The sequence below is a fragment of the Protomyctophum bolini genome (assembly GCF_963924005.1).
Source record: "Protomyctophum bolini genome assembly, chromosome: 23".
NCBI lineage: Eukaryota > Metazoa > Chordata > Actinopteri > Myctophiformes > Myctophidae > Protomyctophum > Protomyctophum bolini.
This window is the reverse complement of record NC_137884.1, coordinates 28,680,097-28,696,597: the sequence shown is the minus strand read 5'-3', so window position 1 is coordinate 28,696,597 and position 16,501 is coordinate 28,680,097.

The following is a 16,501-nucleotide window of genomic DNA, read 5'->3' as shown; positions in this document are numbered from 1 at the left end:
CAATGCCATTTGGCTATTCTGAGTGGCCAAAGAGCATTGATCACGCCTCCAGGTCTTTAGTTTACTCAAGTTAGGGAATAAGACCTGGTACTTAAGACACGCAAAATACAGCCTAATGCATGTGTTGTATGGAGAATATAGGTTGCTACCTTCAGGAAGGAGATATGGTGTATACCAGCATACAATAAGGTCAGACTAAAGAGGTCCTTAAAGTCGACCTTGAGGCTCAATCAGGAGTTGTAGTAGAAGCCACGGGGTAATCTAAGCGGTGGATATTGCTCTTGTCTTCATGTCTCTATGTATGTAAATTGTCTTGTTCTTTGTGTTTATGTCAAATGTGTGTATATGTGTTTCTGCATACTTGGCTGCTGTGTCGCAAGACACATTTCAGTGTGAACTGACAATAAAGTACTATAATATCATATCATTGACATTCCGTCTGTCCATGTCTGACCATGTCCTCATGTCTGTCCATGTCTGACCATGTCCTCATGTCTGTCCATGTCTGACCATGTCCTCATGTCTGTCCATGTCTGACCATGTCCTCATGTCTGTCCAATAGGAGCCCAGCTGGAGAGCCTGATGGAGACCATGCGTGCAGAGATCGCCGCCCAGCCTCCAGTAGAAGGTTCCTACGCCGCACGCCGAGGAGATTACTGCCTGGCCAAGTTCGCTGACGGGGAGTGGTACGTTCACAGTCACACACGCAGCGCACACTTTGTCCAATCTTTGCCGTCACATAATTTTCATAATAGTCCTACACCTTCAATCAATGTGTTCTGCATACTTGGCTGCTGTGTCGCAAGACACATTAAAGTGTGAACTGACAATAAAGTACTGTATCATATCATATCATATCATAGAAGCCAGCATGTCTTCTACGATGGCATGTTCTAGATGTTGAAAAAGCAGCCCGTCTACGTGCAGCTCTCAATGCCTCGCAGAGCTTGTAGATTGTCTACTGTCGGTTATTTTAAGCCATTTTGGGTGGGAACCCCCTTTTGGTGTTAGCATTATGTTATGCTTTAGCTATTGAAAAAATAGCAGATCTACAAGCTCGTAGCGCGCCAACCGAGTGGCGCGCTATACGAGCTTGTAGGTCTGCTATTTTTGACTGACATGGAAACATAGCTTTTTCAGAAAACTGTCAGGATGTAGAAGAACATTTTTTTAGAATCTGATCTCAGGTCAGAACGGGTTAAGAGACACAATTCTTCAGTCATGGGGTTTTTTTGCCTTGACGTGAGAGACAGACAGAGAGGGTGAGGAAGGGGGGGGGGATAGTGTCTGTGTTGTGAAATATAGACGTTAGAATGGGACGGTATAAAGATGGAAGTATAAAGATGGAAGTATAAAGATGGAAGCCACACCGGAAGATATCACACAAAGGTACAGATACAGAGCAGAGCGCTGAGAGGAACGGCCACGCAGGGCTGAGTGCAGCCGGATAGAATAGGTGGTTTCTGTGGCAATGGAACGTCAGCAATAGCTTTCATATTCCCCGAGAGAGAGGGAGAGTGTGTGTGTGTGTGTGTGTGTGTGTGTGTGTGTGTGTGTGTGTGTGTGTGTGTGTGTGTGTGTGTGTGTGTGTGTGTGTGTGTGTGTGTGTGTGTGTGTGTGTGTGTGTGTGTGTGTGTGTGTGTGTGTGTGTGTGTGTGTGTGTGTGTGTGTGTGTGTGTGTGTGTGTGTGTGTGTGTGTGTGTGTGTGTGTGTGTGTGTGTGTGTGTGTGTGTGTACGTGTGTGTACGCGTGCGCGTGATGCAATTACATGTCATTACCTGAGAGAGGCAGCAGAGATGCAGCGTTTCTATATGGCTGGTTTCCCACCCCCGGCCTATATATATATAGCATTGGTTCTCAAAGTGTGGTCCGGGGACCCCCAGGGGGCCCCTGGGGCCGTTCCAGGGGGTCCCCCAGCAGCAAAAGTAGTAAATATAGTGTCGCTTCAACCACGTCATGCTATATGCTGTGGCTATTAAAAAGGCCCAAAGTGACAAGCTTGTTGATCTGCTATTTTGGAAAAGTGTTGGAAAATGACGTTGAAAGTGATCTTTTTACACGAATCTTCTCGTATGAGACGATTTACATCCAAGCATTTATACTTGTCTTTGACTTTACTGTATCTTTGACTACTACTGTATATTTGGCTACTGTATCTTGGGAACCGTTCAGTCAATCAGATTAATACTTGGCAGTGTATATTGCTGAAGCGCGTAACCCATTCTGGGCGGGAACCCCTTTTGGTGTTTTAAACATTATGTTATAATTTAGCTATTGAAAAATAGCTGTCCACTCTGAACCAGCCCATGGGTCCACTCTGAACCGGGCCTCGGGTCCACTCAGAACCGGGCCTCGGGTCCACTCTGAACCGGGCCTCGGGTCCACTCAGAACCGGGCCTCGGGTCCACTCTGAACCGGGCCTCGGGTCCACTCAGAACCGGGCCTCGGGTCCACTCAGAACCGGGCCTCGGGTCCACTCTGAACCGGGCCTCGGGTCCACTCTGAACCGGGCCTCGGGTCCACTCTGAACCGGGCCTCGGGTCCACTCAGAACCGGGCCTCGGGTCCACTCTGAACCGGGCCTCGGGTCCACTCTGAACCAGCCCATGGGTCCACTCTGAACCGGGCCTCGGGTCCACTCTGAACCGGGCCTCGGGTCCACTCTGAACCGGGCCTCGGGTCCACTCAGAACCGGGCCTCGGGTCCACTCTGAACCGGGCCTCGGGTCCACTCTGAACCGGGCCTCGGGTCCACTCTGAACCGGGCCTCGGGTCCACTCTGAACCGGGCCTCGGGTCCACTCAGAACCGGCCCACGGGTCAACTGGCCTGCAGTATAGTTTTCATTGCATAAAAAAACCCCACAAGTTTCACATCATTACAGCTCTAAGTCGGTGTCTTGCAATTTGGGTGGTGAAACTTTCCAAGGTCAATAATTGATAAACTCCCTCAGCATAACGTGCTGAACTATATTCATCATAGAGTGGTGAGACTGCTGATTGTGTCTGAGAGCTTGTCTCAAGACATTTCGCTCTCTGGCTAGCCTCGATACCCAGGCTTTCATTTCGTCTGCGCGAAAAAATGAAAGCCTGGAGGAACGCATTGGCTGCCTCGGTCTAGAAGTGGGAGTCAACGCTTCCGGGTGGGCGTCGCTCCAAATGACGTGACGTAGCGTCTCACTAGGTGGGAGAGGAGTGGCCAGGGCTGACGGACAGATCGGTGAGATCCAATCAGGGCGTGCGCAAATCTCAGCCGCGACCCACCCCCTATAGACCAGAAACTTAACACGTTAGCTCAGGCTATATTCACCCTAATTAAAAACCTGTCCTTTTTCCCTCCCGTAGTTGCAAGAGGACGAGTCAAGAGAGGCGGTGCTGTTGGTGTTCGCCAACAAACAGGACCTTCCCAACGCCATGCCAGTGAGCGAGCTGTCGGACAAACTGGGCCTGCAGAGTCTGCGCAGCCGGACCGTAAGTAGACAAACTGGGCCTCTCTGGCTTCAGAAGAAATATATAGAAGTATGTTTGACCTTGATATAAGCATACTATCATTCACCCTCATGGACATCGCTAGAATGATATAACCACAAAGCATGACTGCGTGAGAAGAGGAGTTAAACACAATCAGTGCCGGAAGTGCATCAAAATAGAAGCTCCGGGGGTGCCAGAGTTGTCTGATCGCTTTTACTCTGAAAGCCATGAACCGGAAACACTTTCTCTTAAAAAAGTTGACTTTACAAAGTGACCTCACAATCCCCGATTAATTTATTTATATACGCTCCAAAAAAAGGAAAAGCAAAAAAGCGAAATGCCAAAAAAAGGAAAAATTCTGAATATTCTTATCTCGCCCCGTATCTTTGAGGGTAACATACAGGTGTGATCGTGGTACAATTCGGGAGTTTATACCGTAGTTTGTTGTAAAGTTTTAACGGGAGTTTCCTGTAATATATACACATCCGTATTCCATGTCGTTTTGCGCTTGAGTTGAGAATGGATGATTTCTCTTTGTTATATGTTTTATGTCCACCTGCTCTACTGTAGCTCCATAAGCTGCTCTACTGTAGCTCCATAAGCTGCTCTACTGTAGCTCCATAAGCTGCAGCGATATACCCTCAAGCACCAGTGCTTCATAAAAGCCAATGCATGCTTACCGTATGCTTGTACTCATGCGCGTGCAGCCGTGCACACTCCCTCCCTCCCTCTCTCTCTCACACACACACACACACACACACACACACACACACACACACCCAGACACACAGAGAGAGAGAGAGAGAGCTAGGTCGCCCGTGTGGAGTAGGGACCTTGACATTTTGGTTCAAAGGTCTCCTGCGGGGGTGTGGCCCCTTGAAACTCATGCCAGCGCTGCCAAGATGTCCTCCAGGCACGGATGTGTATTTGACTCTGACACGCGCACACGCACGCGCACACGCACGCACGCACGCACACGCAGTCGTGTCGTGCACACACACACACACACAGCTACTGTGTTGTTATGCTGTTTGGGCATGGCCTCTATGCGTGTCTGCTTTTTACTACTATAAATGGGGCGCGTCTCTGCGTACGTATACGTGCGTACGGTTGTGTGTGTGTACGGTTGTGTGTGTGTACGGTTGTGTGTGTGTACGGTTGTGTGTGTGTGCGGTTGTGTGTGTGTACGGTTGTGTGTGTGTACGGTTGTGTGTGTGTGTACGGTTGTGTGTGTGTGTACGGTTGTGTGTGTGTGTACGGTTGTGTGTGTGTACGGTTGTGTGTGTGTACGGTTGTGTGTGTGTGTACGGTTGTGTGTGTGTGTACGGTTGTGTGTGTGTGTACGGTTGTGTGTGTGTGTACGGTTGTAATGCACGTAACTGGAGAACCGTTTGACCCACCGACCCACCAATCAGGCTCTGCCAGTGGGGCCGAATTGATTGCCAAGTATACACTTTTCAGTTTGCAGTCTTCACACACAGACACACACACACACACACACACACACACACACACACACACACACACACACACACACACACACACAGGCACATACACAGACCTCCATGTGGGACACCGGCTGACAGTTAAAACGGGTGCTATGACAACGTATATCATTATAGTTCCCACGTTGCATCGTTCCCAAGTAGGCCGGTATAGCTGACTGCGACGGGCACGTACAGGTCTAGTATTTTAGTATACGTATAGCTAATTAATTTTTCCTTTTTCTCCCCAAATTAGTCGTTATGCAATTTCTGTGTCGTCACTGCTGTCGTATCCTATAGTGACTCACCTGCCAGCGAGGAGCCCCACCGGGAGGACGTATCCTACTGACTCACCTGCCCACTGGCCGCATGCACGCACGCATGCACGCACACACACACACACACACACCCTTCACTCTTTTGTACATTGTGTTTGTGTGTTGTGTTTACGCATACCGCGGTCCTTGTTCACTCTGCGGTCCTTCGAGCCGGACACATTGTTCAGACAGATACATTGTGTCTCTTCATCGAAGCGGCCGTCGGAAAACAGGTTGTTGTATTATATAAAATAAATAGAATAATGACAAAGAGTTAGTCTGAAAGGGAGAGAGAGAGAGGAGGGGGGGCGGGGGCTGTGTAGAGCCATGTTGTGTAACACACCGGGCGACCTACATAGGGAACTCAATTAGGCGAGCGAGGCGATGGCGCTTGATAAGAGACCGTTTAATGTGAGAGATGATAACACCAAGCTGTGGCACATTATTACAAAACTGTCACTGTTCCCTTTTGTTTCGACCAAAGGGGGTGGCTTATATGGTACAGTACAGCCACCGGGTGTGTGTGTGTGTGTGTGTGTGTGTGTGTGTAGGTGTGTTTGCATGTGTGCGAGTGTGCGTGCGTGCATATGCAGGGGAGCTATATTGATTAGAACGCATCGAACGCACCTTTTTTCCATAACAGTAAAAGCTCTTTTGAACTGTGATGGGAAATCTAATGAATGAAGAAAGAATGCTCTTCAGTAAACACATCATGACTCAATCGATAGAAAATGAACGGTCTGATGTGTCACGCCATGATGGGCTTCTTAACCCATTCTGACCTGAGATCAGATTCTAAAAAAATGTCTTCTATACATCCTGACAGTTTTCTGAAAAAGCTATGTTTCTATGTCAGTCGTTCTTCGATTTTTCCAAAAATAGCAGACCTACAAGCTCGTAGCGCGCCACTCGGTGGCGCACTATGAGCTTGTAGATCTGCTATTTTTCAATAGCTAAAGCATAACATAATGCTATAACACCAAAAAGGGGTTCCCGCCCAGAATGGGTTAAAACGCTGCAGTGCAACCTCCACTCACACGCAGTGAATGAATGGAGACGTTGAGGAATCTGTCATCACTTTGACATTGTCCGTTTCCATAACTCTCCTGTACTCTGGCTGTACGTGTTCCCTTCACCTTGAGGGGGAATAGCACTCATTTTCAACATTGAGCAAAGTCTAGAATTAAGCAATATTACACACGAGAGCGTGTGGGTTAACGTGATTATTGCCACGACAGTGTGATGCGGTCAGGAACGAGACGGAGTCGAGTTCCACAAACATCACTGAAGTGGCAATAATCACGTTAAACCCACACCCTCGAGTGTAATATTGCAATTCTACCACAGTTACCCTTAAAACGAGAGAAAATCGCTGAAAGAATATATATTTTTAATGACAGATGTAGTCACTACGACCACAAATGTCCCGAGAAACTAGCTATAGCCTATCCACCGAGTTTGCTACAGCGCTCTGGGAGAACAGAGCAGCTGAATTCCTTGTTTTGATTATAGGTGGTGAACGGTGCTGGTTTAACCCACGGGCTAGAAGGCCAGTTTCAACCAATCAGATTGCTTCCTCGAAACGACCTGTTGTAGTTGTCTGGAAAGAAGACATACTAGCCTATAGAACTGGAGGTCATGTGATCAGTGACATAGAGCAACCACTGATCCCCCCCCCCCCCCCCCCCCCTCTAGTGGTACGGTCGAGAAGTCGCCCTGAAAAGGAGGAAAAAAGACAAAAGTGGAATGAAGTATTTCAGTTCTTCTGACCGACCAAAAGCAATTGGTTGAAACAGGCTATCCAGCCGTGCTGAAAATGAGCATGACAGCACAAGATTTGAGAGAGAGAGTGAACAGATGAATCACATTATAATTATCATCAGCTGTGCTCATTGTGATTAGACAGAGTTTTGTCAGAGTAGCAGCGGAGTGGAGTAGAAGTACAATATCTTCCTCAGAGATGTCGGGGAGTCAGGCGGCGTAAGGTTCTCATAACTGGCGGTGCGCTGCTTGATTTGTTCCTGTATCCAATGTGGCAGTTCATAATCATTTTTGCTCACAAGGATATATTACTTATTACGTATTGCCAGGGGTGGCTCGTATCAATGGGGTTAGTGGGGCTCAGCCTTCCCTATCTTATGGAGTAGAGATGAGAAATAATTATTATAATGTTTTAGAATAGATACTTTTATATTCTGGTATAATCTAAAGCAGCAACAGCATCAAATAGTTACAAGAAAAACACAAAATGGACTCTGTCCATGGTGCTGAAGTCATGCTGTAGCATTGAGACTAGCTGTGACTCTGTCCATGGTGCTGAAATCATGCTGTAGCACTGAGACTAGATGTGACTCTGTCCATGGTGCTGAATTCATGCTGTAGCGTTGAGACTAGCTGTGACTCTGTCCATGGGGCTGAAGTCATGCTGTAGCATTGAGACTAGCTGTGACTCTGTCCATGGTGCTAAATTCATGTTGTAGCATTGAGACTAGCTGTGATTCTGTCCATGGTGCTGAAGTCATGCTGTAGCATTGAGACTAGCTGTGACTCTGTCCATGGTGCTGAATCCCTGCTGTAGCGTTGAGACTAGCTGTGACTCTGTCCATGGTGCTGAAGTCATGCTGTAGCGTTGAGACTAGCTGTGACTCTGTCCATGGTGCTGAAGTCATGTTGTAGCGTTGAGACTAGCTGTGACTCTGTCCATGGTGCTGAAGTCATGTTGTAGCATTGAGACTAGCTGTGACTCTGTCCATGGTGCTGAAGTCATGCTGTAGCATTGAGACTAGCTCTGTCCATGGTGCTGAATTCATGTTGTAGCGTTGAGACTAGATGTGACTCTGTCCATGGTGCTGAATTAATGTTGTAGCATTGAGACTAGCTGTGACTCTGTCCATGGTGCTGAATTAATGTTGTAGCATTGAGACTAGCTGTGACTCCGTCCATGGTGCTGAATTCATGCTGTAGCGTTGAGACTAGCTGTGACTCTGTCCATGGTGCTGAAGTCATGCTTTAGCGTTGAGACTAGCTGTGACTCTGTCCATGGTGCTGAAGTCATGTTGTAGCGTTGAGACTAGCTGTGACTCTGTCCATGGTGCTGAATTCATGTTGTAGCATTGAGACTAGCTGTGACTCTGTCCATGGTGCTGAATCCATGCTGTAGCGTTGAGACTAGCTGTGACTCTGTCCATGGTGCTGAAGTCATGCTGTAGCGTTGAGACTAGCTGTGACTCTGTCCATGGTGCTGAAGTCATGTTGTAGCGTTGAGACTAGCTGTGACTCTGTCCATGGTGCTGAAGTCATGTTGTAGCATTGAGACTAGCTGTGACTCTGTCCATGGTGCTGAAGTCATGCTGTAGCATTGAGACTAGCTCTGTCCATGGTGCTGAATTCATGTTGTAGCGTTGAGACTAGATGTGACTCTGTCCATGGTGCTGAATTAATGTTGTAGCATTGAGACTAGCTGTGACTCTGTCCATGGTGCTGAATTCATGCTGTAGCGTTGAGACTAGCTGTTACTCTGTCCATGGTGCTGAAGTCATGTTGTAGCGTTGAGACTAGCTGTGACTCTGTCCATGGTGCTGAAGTCATGTTGTAGCATTGAGACTAGCTGTGACTCTGTCCATGGTGCTGAAGTCATGCTGTAGCATTGAGACTAGCTCTGTCCATGGTGCTGAATTCATGTTGTAGCGTTGAGACTAGATGTGACTCTGTCCATGGTGCTGAATTCATGTTGTAGCATTGAGACTAGCTGTGACTCTGTCCATGGTGCTGAAGTCATGCTGTAGCATTGAGACTGGCTGTGACTCTGTCCATGGTGCTGAAGTCATGTTGTATCATTGAGACTAGCTGTGACTCTGTCCATGGTGCTGAATTAATGTTGTAGCATTGACACCAGCTGTGACTCTGTCCATGGTGCTGAAGTCATGTTGTAGCATTGGGACTAGCTGTGACTCTGTCCATGGTGCTGAAGTCATGTTGTAGCATTGAGACTAGCTGTGACTCTGTCCATGGTGCTGAATTAATGTTGTAGCATTGATACTAGCTGTGACTCTGTCCATGGTGCTGAAGTCATGCTGCAGCATTGATACTAGCTGTTACTCTGTCCATGGTGCTGAAGTCATGTTGTAGCATTGAGACTAGCTGTGACTCTGTCCATGGTGCTGAATTAATGTTGTAGCATTGAGACTAGCTGTGACTCTGTCCATGGTGCTGAAGTCATGTTGCAGCATTGAGACTAGCTGTGACTCTGTCCATGGTGCTGAATTCATGCTGTAGCATTGAGACTAGCTGTGACTCTGTCCATGGTGCTGAATTCATGTTTGGTCAGGCTTGGTAAGCTTTGCCCCGGATGCATTTAACCAGATATTGGCCAAAGTTTTCAAAGTTGTACATCTCTAATTCTACCAAAATGTAAAGGATCTTTCAAATTTATGACCTGTCGTGTACAGTGCAGCAACCGTACAGATAAAGCTGCAAAAGGAATGGTTGGTTAATCAGTGCATAGGATGGTTACAGTTAGGTGGGGGAATGCAAGCTTTGTCCCGGACCCTTAGGGGCACTGATATAGGGGATTAAGCAAAGAAAGATAATCCGATATTGGCTCTGATTGATTAAAAAATAAATTAACAGGTAAAAACGATGTTTGCAATTAATGATCCTCAAGCACATGGATTATTTTACAGTTTAACAATGAACAATTATTGTTCACATTGTGTTTTGTGTTACATAATATTGGACAACAATATCAGCTAGATGAACTATATTATTGGCTTGTTAAATTTGGTCAACAAATGTTTTTTTTAAGATGGAATGCCGCGATTCCCCCCCCCCCTCCCAAAAAAAAACACGATCATCAGGCACTATGATTATACTAGGAGAACGATTTTTTTTAAAGTGTATATGCACCAGTTCATTAAGGGCGCGTTCGGACATACCTCACCAGAGTGCACTCGCCTATTAGTTTGCATTTACTTTACTCTTGTGTGCTTTTATTTTGCAGTCTGTTAGTGTTTCCTGTGTTGTCTCACCAGTACTCTAGTGATTACCCTAGTAGTGTTTCCTCCTTGTCTTGTTAGTCTTTTAGCCAATCGTTGTGTTTCATTATGGGTTGAGTTCACCTGTGTCTCTGTGTATCCATCCTCCCCTGGTGTTTGTCAGATCATTGTTTGTATGTCACTAGTATAGTCCTATTGATCCTAGTGAACTCCCAGAGCATTTCTCGTTCTCGTTGGCATTTTTCCTCGTGTTCCCGTTTGTTCTTGGATCTTTGGTAATAAACCTTCTGCATTATTTCCACTACTTTGCTCTCTCTCTGCTTCTGTCCTGCACTTATAGGTCCAAAAAAATCTCCTGCCTCGCATTGTGACAATCGCGTACTATTACAAGAGTAGGCCTATATCCCCCGAATGGGAAGAAAGACAAGCTCTGGCGTATATTGGATATATAAATATATATACAAACGTATAATAATAATAAACAAACAGTAATTCAGTTCAATGAGTCTAAGAAGCACATCCCTCTCATCTCCCTCCAGGCCGGGCATAGAGCTGCCTGCTCTGGGAAGGAGGTGTGGTGTGGGTTGTGTGTGTGTGTGTGCGTTGTGTGTGTGTGTGTGTGTGTGCGTTGCGTGTGTGTGTGTGTGTGCGTGCGTTGCGTGCGTGCGTATACTGTACGCGCGCCGCGCGCCTTTCCTCCAGCTGCCGTGTTAATTGAGGTGCAGAGACTAACTCCAGCAGATGGAGGGAAGATGCTGCAAATTGATTCCTCACATTCGTCTTCATTAAGGCCTGAGCTCTGGGGCTCTGAGGGGGAGGAGGAGGAGGGGAGGGGAGGGGGGGAGGGGAGGGGAGGGGAGGGGAGGGGAGGGGAGGGGATGAAGTACGAAGTACTCCGATACTAAAGAAAATACCGATACTGCCTGCATTCTAACTGTGTGTGTGTGTGTGTGTGTGTGTGTTAACTTCTATAGTTGGTTGGTGTTTTCAGTGATTATACGATACCCAACCTATTTGTTTTTGGTGAAAACAAGCTATATTCAACTTTTATTGATTGCCTGATTGATTAGAGAGAACTGTAAAAACAGGACAGTCAAAACGCTCGGTCGAAAACGGACAGCTCTTGTTTCCATTTAGGCCTCATGCTTATGCAGTCAGCTGCCGATAACTGAAGAGCGGAAGATTGCGGTTATTTTTTATTAATTTAATTTTCTCCAGATGACAGAATAGAACCTTATCCCCCCCCCCATAGACATCTGCTGTTTACATCTTTGGAAAATAAAATTGTGTGGGTCTCGGAAAGATTAGTAAAAACGCTCTGTGGTGGAAGAATTTATGAATTCCCGGCAGTGCAAATCTAGCAGATCTGCGTGCTTGAATCATGGTAACAGAATCGAGAGTACAGTATTGCACATGCATGTTTTACCACATCAGGACACGCCGACCTCATCTACTGTACACTGAGGGGCAAAACATTGAGCAGCATGTTGGAGTGTTGGAGTTTGGAAGCGCTCGTTGGAAATCACTCAACCGTCCTGCCGTACCACCTGGTTCTAAACGTCACATAGTGTGTGTGTGTGCGCTTGCGTGTGTGTGTGTGTGTGCGCGTGTGTGTGTGTGTGTGTGTGTGCGTGCGCGTGCGTGTGTGCGAGCGCGTGCAGTTTCAACTATATAGGAGCATTTCTTACCATTTTTCTGCACCATCTTATCCAAAAAGTAAAGGTCCGATACTGAGCCAAATTAATTTTATTCCCGGAAGAATTATACACATATTGCACTTTCCCATTAGCTCGGGTTCTCTTTTACAGTGAAGCCACACTTTAAATTACTTTTGAGTGAGTTTTCCACGGTCCATATTTCACAGCATGCCTGTTTCTCGTTCTGAATCAATAGAAACCCCCTTTGGTTTTATGTGATATTACATTAGCTCATTATGCTCAATATTTACTCAATTTTAAGACAAAGTGGTGACTCGTAGCTCGCGGCAGAAATGGATTCAGCACCTTAACAATGTTATAGAAACAACACAAGAATCCTCAAGAAAGCCAACACGCGGGCCACGGTGGCACAGTCGGCAGTACTGTCGCCTCACAGCTAGAAGGTCCTGGGTTCGATTCTTTTTCTCCCTGTGTCCCCTAGGGTAGGTACCCTCACAAACACATGCAGTAATCCTGGTCTCTAAACTACCTCCCCCTGGCCAGCCGGGGCGCCTGATGGAGGGGAAAGGAACTGGTCGGAATAACGTGTCCCTTCCACACGCTATACGTCCGGCCGGGGAAACTCCCCCCTGTCAGGTGAAAAGAAGCAGCTTGGACTCCTCATGCATAGAAGGAAGCATGAGGTCAGTCTGCTGCCCTCCCCAGGTTGGCAGAGGAGAAGTGTAGCGCCCAGGATTACATTAGATAATTGGCACTGGGTGAAAAAAACTGGGTTGCAAAACTGTGGGATAAAAATTATAAAAAAACATGAATGCCAACACGATTAAAGCCAGAAGCCACAAGAGGTAACAGGTTACCTGGTGTTTTATAATGACTGAGAGGCGTGGTTAAACACGACATGTAGCGGAGTGTCTCCTAATGGCAGCGTTTTGCGGATCTGAACCTGGCGTCCTTGTTACGCTAATATATGCATTATACAATTTTACAAAACTCCCCCCACCAGCTCACACGTCAACCTCACAGATCAACAGATCATTCTATGCCCAGAGTACCGTATGCCCCCCCGGTCTCCCCCTACATGCAGATCATTCACCACGCCACTCTGACGCGGCATCTGCAATTATACCAGACGAGACGAAAGAATGGCGTCGTCCGATCCCTTCTCTATAAATCACCTCCCGCTTCTCAACGGGCCCATGTTTATGTAACGAGGCGTTCAGATCCTCACCGCGCCGGCACCTGCACTCTGTCTTCCTGCCAAGGGGTGGGTGGGAGGGGAGGGTGGGGGGGGTGGTCAACCCCCGCCCATCAGTGGTGATGTGGTCGCCTAAAGCTATAGGACGACCAATTATCTTCAGTGACGAAAAACTAAGCCATGATGAAATGTATATTATTGACAATTTTGTCAATAAATAAAAACTAGACTTGAGATGTTAGGGAGGGACTACTGGAGAAGAGATCCAGTAGAACTAAAAGACAAGTCATGTTATGCAGACGGAGAGGAGAGGACAGGACACTGGAGCAGCACAGACATTGCAGACATGCTTCCTTCATGCCTGAGTGTCCAAGTTGCTCCTTTACAACCTGACAGGGGGGAGTTTCCCTGGTTGGACGTATAGCGCGTGGAAGGAACACGTTATTCCAACCAGTTCCTTTCCCCTCCATCAGGCGCCCCGGCTGGCCAGGGGGAGGCAGTTTAGCACAGACATTTTAAGCCTTTTATTTAGGTGCTAGTATACAGAAAACGACTATAACGTTTCGACCTATGCGGTCTTCATTGGGGAAGTCTTTACATAGAGGGTAGGTATATGGGCTGGGCTGTCAATGAGCCAATGGAAATTTCCAGACATGTAAAATGTACAGATCATGTAAGATCAATAATAGTGAAAATAGCAGTTCTACAAGCTCACATAGCTGTTGGAAATAGGCCTATATAGGTCCTAACCTAAGCGGTTAATTCATAATATACCCATTTTGCATTTCTAGAAATGTGATTAAAGGTATAAGCCTACAATGTTTGTCTTTGAAATGTAGTGGAGTCAGTGAAAGTATATCCCAAAATACAAATACTCAAAGTAAAGTCCAGAAACCAACACATTGTAAGTGCAGCACTCAAAAGGTGCCCACCACCCAGAGACACACCAAAGCATTCCAAAAATATAATAACAAAACTCTATACGCCCTTCGTTCTGTCCTCATGAATAATGTATGCTTTATGAATTCTACAAAACTTCAAACTCTTCAAACTCTTCTACGGTTTTATTTGTATTTTATTCTCTGCCCTTAGAGGAAAAGGGGGATTCGAGCCGTGGAGACATGGCAACATGAAAGGTTCTTTATATACATGTATTTATTATGGACGGGGCTGGCTGGCAGTGTTGCCATGCATGTCCGCTTATTATAAGCAAATTTGGTTTTGTTTTTCTTTAACAGTTTGACTCCATAAAACGCGTAACCCGCATTTTAATCAAATATTCTACGCTTCCGAGATTGTTTTATGACCTTTAGAGCATAACGCTGAATTATTTGGGCTTTTAATCGTTATGAACGATCGCACCGCCCCCCACAAGACCCTCCTCCATGAGACGTTGTACCCCGCTCATTTGCATTGGACTCAATTTCCCAGAAGCCCTAGCAGCACCACACAGCATGTGTTGATTTCCGGGTTTCGTCATCATAACATGAATCCTGACAGTTTAAAAAAATAGCAGACCTACAAGCTCGTAGCGCGCCACTCGGTGGCGCGCTACGAGCTTTGTAGATCTGCTATTTTTAAATAGCTAAAGCATAACGTAATGCCAACACCAAAAGGGGTTCCCGCCACAAAATGGGTTAAACCAGTGGCTCTCATGTCAAATGAGGATGTTGGATGAAGGAATTGGAAATTGGAAATACCGGTACTCAAGTAAAGTATATAAATACCTCAAATTTGTACTTGAGAAAATGTACTTTCCACAACGGAGTGTGCGTGTGACCCATGAGTGTGGTTTAATTATTTAGCAGGTTAGTTTTCTTATAGCCCCGGTCGCTTGTTTTTTTCTGTTCCTCGTCAGAACCTGGCAGCACCGCAGGCTGCATGGCTGCAGGTGGGTTTAGCTGACGGGGCGAGGTCGGCAGAGAGCGCCAGGTTTGATGTTTGATGTTTGATGTTCTGATCCTTCATTCCTGCCACGCTACCTGGATTACAGTGACGGCACGCTGTCAGCCTGCCTCTGTAGTCTATCGCTTTCTATCGCTTACTTTTCTTTTAACCCATTCTGGACAGGAATCCCTTTTGGTGTTAGCATTATGCTATGCATTTAGCTATTGAAAAATAGCAGATCTACAAGCTCATAGCGCGCCACAGAGTGGCGCGCTACGAGCTTGTAGGTCTGCTATTTTGAAAAATCGTCGAAGAACGACTGACATAGAAACATAGCTTTTTTCAGAAAACTGTCAGGATGTAGAAGAACATTTTTTAGAATCTGATCTCAGGTCAGAACGGGTTAAACTGCTGCTGATGCTTATAGGCCTGACTGTGTCATTCTATATCTCTCCTTCACGCACGCACGCACGTATGCACGCACGATTTCTCCTTCCTGCGCATTCTGCCGCATCATGTCCCCGGTCGATCTCTTCGCCTTCATCCCTCCTCCTCTTCATCCCTCCTCCTCTTCATCCCTCCTCCTCTTCATCCCTCCTCCTCTCGCTCATGGTTTGTGTCCTCCCTGAGCTCTGTTTCCCTGACATTAAGAGGCTTAACCGCGTGTCTCGTTAAAGGCTTACAGTCTGTCGGACTCCTGAGTCACTCACACACTTTTAGTATTCAGGCACTTTTCGTGAGAAGCAGCGACTGTGGGGGGGGTCCTGCTTCCTTCCTTTCTCCCCGACCTGCTTGAGTCACTCGTTCTGCAACGTTTCACAAACTTCGACGTTGTGTCGCCGAAGCTGCTGCTGGAAAGCCCTTCTTTCTTCTAGTTTGCTATATCTTGGCATGAGGTTATTGCTTGTTAAAGGAATTAGTGCGACAGATATTAAGCTGTAGTGACATGAAACAAACAAACAACACTGCACTATTCTGATGGAGCTTAAACCATCTGAAGGTTGACCATCGGTGCCCGTATCCCACGATTTTGTAACCCATTTTTCACCCCTGTGTCAATCATCTAATGTGATCCTGGGCTCTACACACCCTCCGCCAACCTAGTCCCCCATATATGGGGGACAAGGGGAGACCAACCTAGTCCCCATATATGGGGGACAAGGGGAGACCAACCTAGTCCCCATATATGGGGGACAAGGGGAGACCAACCTAGTCCCCATATATGGGGGACAAGGGGAGACCAACCTAGTCCCCATATATGGGGGACAAGGGGAGACCAACCTAGTCCCCATATATGGGGGACAAGGGGAGACCAACCTAGTCCCCATATATGGGGGACAAGGGGAGACCAACCTAGTCCCCATATATGGGGGACAAGGGGAGACCAACCTAGTCCCCATATATGGGGGACAAGGGGAGAGCAACGGACTTGAACTCATGCTTCCTTCATGCCTGAGTGTCCCAAGTTGCTCCTTTACACCTGACAGGGGGGAGTTTCC